This window comes from Branchiostoma lanceolatum, chromosome 19 (genome assembly GCF_035083965.1).
Source record: "Branchiostoma lanceolatum isolate klBraLanc5 chromosome 19, klBraLanc5.hap2, whole genome shotgun sequence".
NCBI classification, from domain to species: domain Eukaryota; kingdom Metazoa; phylum Chordata; class Leptocardii; order Amphioxiformes; family Branchiostomatidae; genus Branchiostoma; species Branchiostoma lanceolatum.
This window is the reverse complement of record NC_089740.1, coordinates 14,987,693-15,000,769: the sequence shown is the minus strand read 5'-3', so window position 1 is coordinate 15,000,769 and position 13,077 is coordinate 14,987,693. Positions and strand designations below refer to the sequence as shown.

Here is a 13,077-nt window from a genome sequence, read left to right as displayed (position 1 = left end):
GGACGGGGTCATTTCGCCACATTTGGGGGGCGACAGGGCCTAATGATGTGGCAAATCCGCCCGCGGGCGACATGAGGTCACTTCGCTACAATTACAAGGCGCGAGCCGCTTCTGATGGGCGCTGGAAGATCTTAGATCTCTAATAAGAAATCTTAAAGACGCCGACCCTTCTTAAGAATTGGAACACGAATCTTAGATCAACATTTTCGCACACTTTCGAGCAACTGAGAGGGTTCGGTTATTAGATCAGGTCTGATATGTTTGTAAGTAAGTAAAAACAAACAAAACAATAACAAACGGGTGAGAAGCTTTGTTTACTTTTTTATCTGATTATTTGCTTTTTCAATTGAATAATGAAGACCTTCAGTGTTCGTACTAGTATTTGCAAAACTACTGGGTTAAAAACCGGTCACAAGAAAACCTTGGTGCTGACTGTTGATAGATACAAGGTGCACTAGGAACCATTGATTAGATTAAACTTTTCCTAGCTTTTCAGTTATAACCTTGATTATAGTAGAGATAAAGAAACAGACATGTTTTACAATAGACATAGAGGTTTGTCTTGCAATTGTAACAGGTTTTACTAACTGTGCCGTCGGAACAAAGCCTCGTCGTCGCTTGTTCCGTTTTTGGTCACTTCAGTTAACCAAGGACCTCCTTGAGTTAACTGAAGAGTTAAGAAAGTATTGAGTGCGTTACATTATATTAGTTACTTAACATTACTCACGGAATAAAAACAAAGCATTTCCCTGATTAATTCCAGCGTCTACAGTGTTTACTTGTCTCTACAGGACTTACTACGCAGGCTATGGAGAGAATAATTTGCCAGGGGAGTTTGGCCATTACGGGAAATGTTACCCATACACTTTTCTGTCCAATCATTCATTGTATACTTGCCGAATGTTCTACCCTATGAATATTCTCCAAGCAGAGGCTTCGATCGAGAGGGGTAGTTTTGTCCGGGATTTTAACGTTCCTAACGATCGAAGCCTCTGCTTGGAGAATACCCTATGAAGACCTGGTGGACGCTTTTACTGTGCCGTGGGAACAAAGAGGCGTCGTCGCCTGTTCCGTTTGTGGTCCTTCCCCTCTAATTGATACATAGTTGTCACTTTGCACAGTAACAAGTCACGGCCCGGAGGTAGGAACTCTTTCTGAGTCGGTGAACCGGTGGATATGTGCGGAGCCGAGCCACAAAGGGACACATTAGAGCGACACAACCGCCCCGGGGCTGTTTTAATAATCTCCAAGCAGATCTATAGGTTGCGAAGACCGTATCAAACTGGTAGAGGAAGTACGTTGGATCGCTATACAAGCTCCTTCTTCCAGTTGGATACGGTCTTTGAAATCCATTGGGCCTGCTTGGAGACTATTGTTTTAGATCCTTTATGATTTGGGGCGGCAAAACTTAAAACAATTCTCTACAATGTTGGCGGCAAAACTGAGGAGATTGTAAAAGCAGAATTCTGCTGCAGTACCACGGAATGCCGCTAGGATGGCCATAATCTGATACATAACAGCCCCAGGGCTAGTTTTAAATCCTCTATGATTTGGAGCGGCAAAGCTTAAAACAATTCTCTATAATGTTGGCGGCAAAACTGAGGAGATAGCGCAAGCAGAATCCTGCTGACTGCCCCAGAGCTTGTTTTAAATCCTCTATGATCAGGGTGGCAAAACTTGAAACAATTCTCTACAATGTTGGCGGCAAAACTGGGGAGATAGCAAAAGTAGAATCCTGCTACAGTACCACGGAATGCCGCTAGGATGGCCATAATCTGATACATAACTGCCCCAGGGCTTGTTTTAAATCCTCTATGATTTGGAGCGGCAAAACTTAAAACAATTCTCTATAATGTTAGCGGCAAAACTGAGGAGATAGTTAACGCAGAATTCTGCTGCAGTACCACTGAATGCCGCTAGGGGGCCCATAATCTGATACACAACCACCCCGGGGCTGGTTTTAAATCCTCTATAATATTGGCGGCAAAACTGGGGATATATCAAAAGCAGAATTCTGCTGCAGTACCACGGAATGCCGCTAGGATGGCCATAATCTGATACATAACTGCCCCAGGGCTAGTTTTAAATCCTCTATAATATTGGCGGCAAAACTGAGGATATATCAAAAGCAGAATTCTACAGCAGTGCCACAGAAAGCCGCTAGTAGGCCCGTAATCTGAAAATTTCTTAATTTTGAATTTAATTCTGGCGACAAAACTGAGGAGATGCCAAAAGCATAATCATGCTGCAGTATCACGGAACTCCACTAGGGGGGCATAATCTGATAATTTCACGTTAGTTTTAATTTCGCGGTGAAGAGGTCATCGCGAAAAACGCGAACAGAAAACAACAACCGCGAACTTAAATGCATTTAGTACGTGCAAACCCAGGCAGATCTGGGACGATCTAACAAATCACTTGTAAATGATAGATTGTTCTATCTGTTTACCATTATCTGTCTCATGTACATTAATCTCCTGTCTGTAATGATTGCGCCGCGCGCGGATAATTGATTACAATATAGCAATTTGATCGATCGATCATTTTTAATTGACACGTTGACCCTATTTTTCACCTGCATATGAAGAAAACACGACAGCTTTACTGCATGTGATATCGGTGCGTCTTCAGATTTTCTCTCCATTACTTTTGAAGCAGATATGAAGCGTCGGATTTTTTGTTCGATTTATGTTTTAATCAAAAGGTCGTGTAGTTTTAAAGTGTCGTTAAGTGTGAGTATGTTTTACATGATAAACATACACGGTTCTATTTCACATTTTTGAAACACAAGATTAATAAATCTCAGTTCCTGGGTCTTGTTGATTAATTAACCTTAGCTTGCCACTTTCGTCTATTTTTGGCCTTCCTTGCTAAATTCGTTTTATAATGACAAAAAAGAAGAAGATTAAAGTGGTTAAAATAAAATGCAGTATTTGAAAAGCGTCCACATGAGCGACAAGACGTACAAAACTAGCCGACATGAGAGGAAATGTTGGTGGGAAAGTTGCAGCCTCAACTAGGCTTTTTTTATAAACTAAGGGGTTATACTCATCTGAAGTACATTTACTGCGTATCCATTGGAGTAATCAGGCTGCTATATTACGGGACCCCCATTTTACGTTCCGGAGGAATCATATAGAAAGACGAATGCAGCTCCAACCAGGGTGCCCTTCCCCGGATTCGAACCAGGGTCCCCCTAGCCTGGTATCCAAACCTATCATAGCTCCCGAATCTCTTCTGTCCTCTCCGCAAACATTTGCTAGGGTCTCCCAGCTACCAACTCGGAACCAGGAGCTCAACTTTGATGCTGCTGCAGTGACATCCTATTGAATCGGATAATAGAATTTGGCAAAAATACGGCGAGTAATTGGACAGGAAAGTGAGCCCACTGTAAGTTGTCAGGTAGAGACTAGAAGAATCCTAACTGCCCACCAAGAGAGTCCTCCGGCCACGCAATATCTGCTCGGAGATTGATGACATCGCTGACTCGCGAGGCCATTAAACTGATCCGGGTTGAATCCCCCCTTAGAGACCCTCATAGATCATCATGAGTACACAAGAACGGGTTGAATCCCCCTTTGAGACCCTCATGGATCATCATGAGTACACTGGAACAGTGGCGGGACGGAAAAAGACCGACAAGCGGACATTGAATTTATACAAATTCGGCAAACAAACATAGCCTCTACCAGACTCTACGAGTTGCTGTAAAAACATATAGCCTGGGTACCGTCCTTCGTAGTGACCGCTGGCTCTCCCTTTTCGCTTGCTTAACAAGATGTATCATCATCATCATCATCACCATATATCGGCCAGTATCAGCCGGGACCAAACAAGAAGTACATATTTCACTCCACATTGCCCTATCAAGCATCATGTTTTCTAAGTGTTCATATATTTAATCCCAGTGTCTCTAACTAAAGTGCCAGAATGACAAGATGCATAACAGAGGATAAGAATAATGGTAAAATGTGCAATATAGGCTGAATCATTTGCAAAGAGGCTGATGGGTTACAAATGCTTCCTTGGCCGGCTAAATCGTCTGGAAAATTGTTATTCTGGCACATCATAAGCCTCGAAAACGCCAGCTATAGAACCTACATGAGAATATTCACTTGTTCCAATCGTCACCATTGTTACTTGCAAATTTGCAAATAAAACTTGAATTATGAGTCCCGAAAAGGCCTACGTCGTAGAGTCTGCTAAAGAACCTACATAAGAATACGTCGGTAGCAAAGATTCAATGAAAAGAAAAGATTCTGGCAGCCATATTGAAACGCTGGACGACAAAGTTGCGTGTCGATTAAAATGATATGGTTGGAATCGTTCCCCAGAGACCCTTAAGTACGCCTGGGCCATAGCAGAACAATAGAGACAGACAATGGAACAATAGGAGGGGATTGAGATGCCTTCGCTCCCATCTCACTCTTATGGTCGCGCTTTTATAATTAATTGGCAAATTACGTGATGCTTAGAACAACGTATGTGGAAAGTATTTGTTCTATGCTAACCTTAGACCTTTTCAACATTACTCATTTAGCGAATAATTCAAATTGTTCGCCCTATTTGAGCAATTTGCATTTTTTTAGCCCCCAAAAATGCGGCGTTCTTTTGCAATACTTTCCTCACTAAATGGGAGAGAAGATCATTAAATGTCGTAGCACTTGACTAGTTTTTGTACGTAAGTGTTTCTTCATACGCCTTAGTGAACTTCATTGAATACAAAACTCAATCTCTATAAGCTTTGGCCTGGACACGTAAAAAAACAGCTTGGAGAGTAGGTTCAAATCACGGATGACAGGTTCGCGTTTTGACATCTCGTGAGAAGAGACGAGATTTATAACTGCCTTTTGTTCGGAGTAACAACTGGAGGAATGTGAACATAACGGTACAATGGGCATTATTGCCATACAACGGTAATAATTGATTATGACAGGAATATGAATGGGATTTTAAACTGGAATATATTGATTAGCATCCCGGATATGAAAGCCATTCCTAAGCACTTACTGTATCTTACATGCGTATTATTGCCCCTATAGTTGTCAATACTACCGTCGTATTACAACTTAAAAGTACGATATTCTTGATTTACAGGCAGACTACATGATATCATGTTTTTTACTTTATGATTATGATCACCAACGTTTTATCAATATCACAATTGCATTGCATTTTGGTATTTTTCAGTTGCTGTAGTAACAAGTGGTTATTCAGGGGATATAAAAACTGACATTGTCACGCAAAGTAACAATGTACATATTTTCATATTATCTATCATAGACATATATTTTTCTTATTTCTTTCGCTTTTCTTTCTTTCTTTCTTTCTTTCTTTCATTACTTCTTTCATTCTTTCTTCCGATCTTTCCTTCTCTATACTTTTTTCTTTCTTTCTTTCTTTTATCCCTCACTTTCTTTCTTCCCCTCTCTCTCTTTCTTTCCTTCTTGTTACCGCAGTTAAAAAACGATGTATTCTATCTATGTCGCACATATCTGAGCACCACCTGGACAGCAATATCCCTGGCTGTAGGAACAATGCCCGCCAGACAATAGGCTCATCCAGGTGAGTCACCCAGGTGTGCAGGTGGGACCGTTACCTGGCGACGGTTGCTAGGAGACGGATTAAACGCGCTTTAATGTCGGGGCTGATTAAGATCGGAGGATTTCAGCTAAACTGACGGTTAAAGTGGGCGGGGAACGGGAGGAAAACTCTGGAGACAAAAAACGGGCCGGTCTAACGGAATGTTACAGCCATAACTACAGAATGGTATAAGTGGAATGGATGTTTTGTATTTTTCAAAAAATCATTCTTTTGGGAGATGATTTAGATTAGGGGCAATAGAAATCAGCACTATATGTTCAGATTTAGAACCTCCACGCACACGGGGCTCCATTCTACGTCTCTTCCGAAAAAAACATGTGCACTATTCCGATTATTCCACCCATTCTTGTCTGTAAATCTGGCTATAACATTCCACTAGTTTCAGCCAAACCTCCCCGTCCAGTTTGAAAAGTTGTAGAAACCTGTCGAATATAGGGATAACCGGGCTTGCCTCGGAGAACATAATCACTCCGCCAAGTCCCACTGCAAATTTATCCAGATGTTTGGCCAAATTCTACTATTATTTTTTCAGCAACACAAAAAAGAATATTGGAGACAAGTACAAGCGACGGTTGCTTATATTACAGAGAAACTTTGCAATCTGACTAAGTGTTGCTGATAAGCTATCTAAGAAAGCGGTCCTGAAGTCAATAATTTGACAGGCCTGCTCAGGAAAATGTGGTTTTACGTTAGTAAACACTGTGATTTCACGATACACAAGTACTCAATACGCCAGCTCCAGACCTCTACTCAAGACGCTCTTAAGTGTCTCAAGACATAAACCAAACGTCTGGAGTGGAGTAAGACATCTGTAGATTGTTGCTAAGGCGATGACGCAAGTGTGCAGCCGTCTTGGCGCGTGTAAGACGTGTGGGTGACATGTGAATCGTCTTAAAGACGTTGCTTGCTTGAGATGATTCCTGCTGTGCAGGTGAATTGTGTAAAATCTCCAAGTTGATGTAAGGGTGAAAGATCGTAACATTTTGTGTCAAAACGGCTAAACAGACAGCCTCTTAGCCTCGGCGTCATCCTATTCAGTTTGCCGTGACTCTCATGATCGCTTCTTCGAAATATACTTTTTTTACTTCCCTTTTGGACAGGCAAGGACGACGTGGCACTGCACTCAAGTTTTTCATAACTTATATCAACAGCGCTACGTACAGAGAACAATGTACCCATTTCTACACCTGGGTGGAGTGAAGAAAGCCTTTCCCAAAGGCACAACATCGGTTGCGTCAGGGGATTCGATTCGAGCACAACACCCTGCCGTTACGCCACACGACCCCACGACAAAATATACTTTCCATGAGAGTTATAGGAGCCCCGGTTAACTGAATAAGATGACACCTAGGCGAACAGCTGCTCAAGTCAGCAAATGAATTTGAGGGCACAGAAAAAGCGCCAAACCTGATGTGGGCGGCTGATAGGGATAACCTCCAAGCAGATCGTTCGGTGGCAAAGACCGTATCCAACCGGCAAAAGGAGTTTTTCTCGGTGGCGAATAAAACTCAATTTGCCAGTTGGATACGGTCTTTGCCACCGAAAAATCTGCCTGGAGATTATATAGAGAATCCCAAAAGTCAGAAAACGGTACGATCGTCCACCCAAATCTCTGCTTCAGGATTTGCTAAGCAGTGTGAGGGTTTGAGGGAATTGTATTTGTGACTTTGGCTCGTTTCTGTATGTCTGCTAATAGGTGCAGTTTGTTTCTGTATCAACCTAATCATATCCACCATTGGAAGGAGCGTCCATAGCAGACGTTTCGTTCGGCTTTTTGCGGGGCTTAACAATGTGCCTCTTTCTTAAGGTTTGACGACTGTTTATAGAAATCGGATACAACCAGAACTGATATGTAAAGATTTCGTGTATAATCAGCAAACGACACATGGAAGCTTTTTTGAAAAAGCCCGACCAAGAAGTCTGCTATGGAAGCTATTTCTAAAACTGAGAAGACATTCAAAACGTACAGAAACGAACCAAAATCGCACTACCGGAGATTCAGTATGAATGTAAAGAAACGGGATTGATGTATAAACAAAAGGTTACGGCCTATCCCTTAACAATGGCTAAGGCATAATAATGATTTTACGGCACTTAACCCGAGAAATTTCCTCTCTTTATCGTTCGTCAAGCGTTTGCAGTACGGAAATTGAAACAAACGACTTTGCACGCAGAAAACTTTCTCAGAATCACTCCGTTTGCAGGGCTAAGATTGCAAAGTTCATAATAAACTTCGTAAGATGTTTGAACAAGCGTAAGACATACCTTAAGGCGTCTTGCTAACGTCTTGTCCGAGCGGGAGACTTGGAGGGGCGTCTTGAATCGAAGGAGGTTCGGGTGAGACTGGTCGGGTCTGTTCTGGTGTTATGGGGCTCTAAGGAACGGTGATGACGTCACCAGGGCCCGCCCACAACCCCAGAGTTTCTTCAAAACAACATCTCATACTGTGTTATTAAATGATAAATTGGCAACACTCCTTCTATGTTAAAGATTGATAAACTAAAACAAACAAAGCCACTTTTATAAAGCTATATCGCCGCAAATGACGCAAACTAACGTATTCTAGTTATACGAGAAATCTTGTTAAAAAAGAAATGTGTCGTTGAAATGATCCCTATCTTATCGTGTCTGTGACGTCACATATCGCCTGGGACGATTTGAAATAATTTTAAATTTATTACGGCCCAACAGGCCACCATTGTTGAGGGTTTTTATGCAAACTCGATTAATTCGTCTTTCAATTTTCTCAGTGCAACGACATTATAGCTTAGACTCAACAACAGCGACGCAACGTTTGGGAGAAAAAGTCCGCTATTGTAGAAGGTTTAGATACATCAAAAGAAAAAGCGGCTTAATGAGGATTGTTTTCAGAAAATTCCTTTAGTATTGAAACCAAAGCGATGCAATAACACAGCTCAACAGTTCGGGTCGCTTGGGGAAACCGTTAGATTTCTAAATTAGCGCAGAAATTGCCACAAAAAATGTCATAATTGATCCAAAAGATGCAATATTTCACGAACCAGATGTCGGTAATTTCCCAAGAATTCAACGCTGCATTTCACGAGCAGATACGACTGTTTAGATTCCAAGTGACATTCCATGTCTCTTATAGACCGACTGCGCTGGCTGAAAAAAATTGCGAAATTTAGCCAATTAGGGAGAATAATTTGCCAGGGGAGATTGGTGTACTGTTGTCATGTCCGACTCCTATATCTATGTACATAGGTCAATTTCTCCATAAATCATTCGAAAAGCGAGACAGAATTACCCATACATGAATATATATTTTGTAACAAATACACTGGTTTCGAAAATATTTTGTACTTAGAATTGTAGGATAGATTAGCCTTGTAGAACAGATTGTTGATTTCATGCCATACATTGTACCATGTACGATTGTTGAGCAATAAAGTTCACTTCACTTCACCATACGGTATATCATGCCCTGAAATGTTACCCTTACGGCAGGCTCCTGGTCGAGTAGTCGTCCTATTTTTGCAGAATTCTACTATCCATAAGTCGCTCGTTCTCATCTAAATGTACACATTTTGTAATCTCCGTTACCGATTGAAAATAAGACGTTCCTGGTATTAGGATATGCCACATATATGGTGTCAAACTGTAGTTTTTATGACGACTTAAAACTTTTCTAGCTTTTAAAGACGGCAGTTTGTTACCTTATATGTGGTATTTCTTAATGCCAGGTACGTCTTACTTCTAGCGGTAACGGAGATTACAAAATGTGTACATTTAAATGAGAACGAGCGAACTCCATAGGAAGGCCTGGTGTAGGGTACCTCAGCGGGTTGCTGGAATATAGTAGAAAGTGTCCAGATGAGCTAGTCAGGCGGAAATGGAGTTACCGTAATTTGAAACCAACGACCAAATCTGTAATCCATTGACCGGCCAAGCCTTCTAATAAAACGACCTCCTATTTTTGACCAATTTTCTACAATATTTTCAGCCCGCCAAGAGATGTATTTTAACCTTCTCTCTGCCACCTGACCCTGTAACAAATAGAAAATCGGCTACTTCAGTGTGCTAAAGATGTGCCCAATGAATGAATGAATGAATGAATGAATGAATGAATGAATGAATGAATGAATGAATGAATGAATGAATGAATGAATGAATGAATGAATGAATGAATGAATGAACAAATGAAGACCTTTATTGCACACATATACCCACTCGGATAAGTACAGATCATAGCAGAAGAATAGTCCACAGATGTATGCATAAATTGTCAAGTTACTTCAATAACCATAATCTAAGTAAATAGAGACTAGAGAAATCCCCGCCTTCTCGATTTGATGCGAACCGACCTTAGGGCGACGTCAGGACATCCATCAAAAGAACAATAAACAATAGAACAATGGAGCAGAGATCCACCTGGGTACAGGTGTGCACGGGGAGGCTTTAAGGGTGTCCTTATCGATTTGATCGATTCTTCAAATCCCGCGAGGGACTCAGGGAGGCAGAGATGATGGAAAAGGACGGATTAAAGGATTTTACTCCGGATTTTCTGACCGTTTTGAATAGAATAGAGATCTTTAGTAAATGATAAACCGCTACAGCAATGTCCTTTTTTTCTTTTTCAACATTTAAATATTTAAATAGCCTTGTAGTTTAGAAAATACTAGTGGTAGCATCGAGCTTTCCTGTCTGTTCCAATAGAAGTTGCTTTGAGTTTATTTCAAACGGCAAGAATAAAGTGTACCTTATTCATGTTGTTGATGTTTAAGAATATCCATAACTACATATAGTAGCACACAGGGCAGCAGGTCTGTTTCAGTAGCAGGATACATTTTTACAGGGAGGGGTTGCTTGCCCTTCCCCCTTCAGGTGCTCTTTGCACCTCCTCAAACGTGGGACCCATTTACGTCTCTTCCGAAAGACGGGTGCAGCCCCAACCGAGATGTTCTGACCTAGACCTGAACCGGGATCTCCCAGTTAGCAACTAATTTGAACCAGGAACTTTGAGGCTGCTACCAGTTGATCATGAGCTACAGGGACATCGTTAGTGTCTACCAGACTGACTACGCCGGGTATAGCCAGTATGGGGAGAAGGATTTGCCAGGGGAGTTTGGATATCATAGGGCCGGGTTGACTGTGTGGGAAGTAACCTTATGGTGGACTGACTTTCCTGGCCAATTATTCCCTTTGTTGACGAATTTTACGATCCCTTACCCCTGTAGGTAGGCCTAGTCGGAGGCTAGACATATGCTCCCGAATACTGTATATGCATTTAAGTTTGCGTGGTTTTAATTTCGCGGTAGGGACAGAATGGAGTGTTCGTGGTGTTTTAAGTTCGCGTTTGAGACAATAGTAGAGAAGGGAGTTGGAGGGCAACACATTTTTAAGTTCGCAGCGAAGAGCTTACCGCGAAAACCGCGAATATAAACCATCGCAAGCATTTCTGCATTTACAGTAAGATGTCTTAAGTAATGAGTGGGAAAATTACCCCACTCGAATGATGAAGTCGACAATCTGCAAGAAGACTTATCAGCTTCTCAATGAGCGTCTTAGCTAATTGGTTTTCCGTGTCGCTAATGACGAGATTAAAGACGTCCGAAGATATGATGATCCCCAGGCTTAAAACTATACTTGAGTCGGTTCATTCTGGCTTTATAGTTGATATCATGGGATTGGAGTCGATTTTCTGATCTTTCCTTTCTTTTGGATGGGTGTAGATGGGAAGTAGATATGTATGTGTGTGTGTTTTTGGGTGTTTGTGAGTGTGTGTTGGGCGCGCGGATGGCCGGAAAAATAGTAGAAATTGGCCAAATAGAGTGAATAGTATGCTAAGGGAGTCGGCTAAAGAGAGAGGGTCAAATCTGCCATGTCAGAGCGGCAAACTGTACCCCTATAGCAAACTCTTGCGTGTTTTCTCTATTTGGCCAATTTCTACTCTTTCCAACCACATAGCCTGGTAGAGGCTATGTGGAGGGTGTGGTGGCTTAACCTTTGGCCCACTGTAAAGCAATGTCTATGGTCAATGTCAAACGCCTAAAAACACGTCAAAAACCAGCCGGACCCACTCCTCTGCTTGGAGAGTAGGTACTCAGGCTAGCGACGAATAAGGAGCGCGGCGTGAGCACGCTCATGTGACTGACCGGTGAAAATCTATATACTAGTACCGTCCTTACGTTTGAGGGGTTCTAATTGTGTCCATTCTTCCTATTCCTCACTATGCAAAATGACTGATATGTAAATGTAATTGACGCAAATACGTAGCTCAAACCCAACATCTCTGAAAATGAAATTATTTCATGTTTCATTTCTATTAGAATTTTGATGTGTTTTCTCTTTCCTAAAGCGGGTATCTCATGATCTCAGTGGGCTGCGCGCAATTGCGAAAGGCATTCGCAAAGTGGCGCAAACTGCCTGAAAACTATGAAAATGTAACCCTAAAGTGTTGGATTCCTGCAGTACCATTACTGTAACTGCTTTTAAGTTCGCGTGGTTTTCATTTCGCGTTAGGGAGAGAATGGAGTGTTCGCAGTGGTTTTAAGTTCGCGTTTGAAACTATAGTAGCGCTGCAGTCAAAGGTGGGCAAAAAGTTTCGCGGTGGTTTTAAATTCGCGCTGAAAATTCACCGTGAAAACCGAGAACATTTCTGCATTTACAGTATATATTCCGTCCAACCTGATTAGTGCCAACATGACAGTACAGACCGGGTCCTTAATTATTTAGTAGCCCGTGGTAAGTCGGGTTCCGTGCCCTGTTGTTGGCACTTCCGACCTGCAGGCGATACAATAGTTATACTGGGGCCAGACCGTTACTGTTCAGGGGGCTCTGAGGGTTAGGAGGGGGTAAACCGTTAATGCACAGGTTGTGATTAGGCGATTATATTGGTTAGGGTGTTTGGCCCAGAACCCACTGGTCCAGGGTTCGAATCCCATGACATACCTCTGGCATTGTGCCTTTGTGAAATACTGTTTTGAGGTGTAAAAATGGGTACTTGACTTTGGTTGGGGAGGTAAAAGGCAGTGGAAGGAGAGGGATGGGCTATGTGCCCTAGACACAGTGGATAACAACCTAATACCCCTACGGCCTCAAAAAGGTTATGGGACTACCGCTTATTTATTAGCAAGTGTAACAAAACACTACACAGTCTCTCAGGCAGCATGGCTGATTTCGAGAGCCAACATTTACCATTACCATTCAATATACAACAATTTCTAAAGTAAAACCTGTTCAATACAAATATGCGTGAATCGAATTCGTTCTTAGGAGTCTACCCCAAGGCACAGTATATTCATAACCTTCTTGATAATCCTGACCTTCTGGCATGTGTAAAGCTGGCTCGTGTAAATAACGTCGTCTGACAACTTTTAGCAGTACTGCAGCACTAATCATGGTTCTGCCACTTGGGTCTTTCTTTTAATCTTTTAACGGTTGCAAAGACCGTATCCAACTGGTTGCATTGAAAACTCCTTTTGCCAGTTGGATACGGTCTTTGCAACCGTT

General features: G+C 42.0%; 1 protein-coding gene across 1 annotated transcript in view; it reads right to left on the bottom strand.

Annotated features, from left to right (window-relative positions):
* The window catches only part of LOC136425471 (RNA-binding protein with multiple splicing 2-like), a 150,053-nt gene extending 142,093 nt beyond the window's left edge, over positions 1-7,960 (bottom strand). The window contains exon 1 of the mRNA XM_066414354.1: positions 7,870-7,960. The gene's annotated coding sequence lies outside the window, so the exon portion shown is untranslated. The remainder of the gene's footprint in view (positions 1-7,869) is intronic.
* Positions 7,961-13,077: the final 5,117 nt, after the last annotated feature.